This window comes from Cephus cinctus, unplaced genomic scaffold (genome assembly GCF_000341935.2).
Source record: "Cephus cinctus unplaced genomic scaffold, Ccin1 Ccin1_scaffold3086, whole genome shotgun sequence".
Taxonomy (NCBI): Eukaryota; Metazoa; Arthropoda; class Insecta; order Hymenoptera; family Cephidae; genus Cephus; species Cephus cinctus.
The window spans coordinates 77593-78410 of record NW_014334458.1 but is presented as its reverse complement, the minus strand read 5'-3'; the positions used below and the strand labels follow the sequence as shown (position 1 = coordinate 78410).

At 56.0% G+C, this 818-nt stretch overlaps 1 protein-coding gene across 3 annotated transcripts in view; it reads left to right on the top strand.

The window, feature by feature from the left end:
- LOC107274437 overlaps window positions 1-818 on the top strand; it is a 42226-nt gene that overhangs the window by 24818 nt on the left and 16590 nt on the right. The window lies entirely within an intron of this gene.

Sequence of the window (818 nt, the reverse complement as noted above, 5' to 3'; positions counted from 1 at the left end):
AGGCAAGTAAGGAAGAGATCGGAGCGGCGTGGGGGTAAGGATTGGCCCAAAGCGGGGTGCGGGCCACGTGCTTCGGAGCCTTTACAATCGTATATAGGCACCGACCAGCAGAGCGCCTAGTACCATATTCTCACAGTCACTCCAAGCACATGAGACAGACAGACAGAAGTCCACCTTCCACTTCCATTCCTTCCGCAGGTTCACTCCTACTATAACGAACGCCTGCCTGGTTGCCTGCCAGCCAGCCAAGCCAGCCAAGCCAGCCAAGCCAGCCTGACTGACTGCCTGCCTGCCTGCCTGCCTTCCTTCCTTACTGCTATACCTACCTACCTCCGTAACTCGGACATAGAGGTGATACTCACCACTTGCTCGACTCAGTCACCTCCTGTCACTCGGTAGGGCACGACGATCTTCCCCGCGACGTCCCAGGATCCACGCAACGTATAGCCGCAGCCACCGTAGGCAGAGGGTTACACGTACGAGGATACGAAATCGAGAGGATACCTGCAAGAGCGAAAGACTGAGCGAGAGTCGGAAGCCGAAGGCGAGTGTGCGTGTGAGATATATATATATACACACATATATATATACATACACATAGAGCGAGAGAGAAGAGAAAAGAAGAGCCTAAAGGAAAGGACCACCCTTAACGGTTGAAGCTGCTGGACCATCTTCTGACGTCGGTGTGCCCCTGAACCCCGATCCCGGACACCCCAAGCCCCACCAGTCTCACCCCCCCGATATTCCCACCTCCACCGGCACCTTCGTGAGAACAGAAATCCCCCCCTACACCCTCGTACTCCCCCTCCCGCCTGACC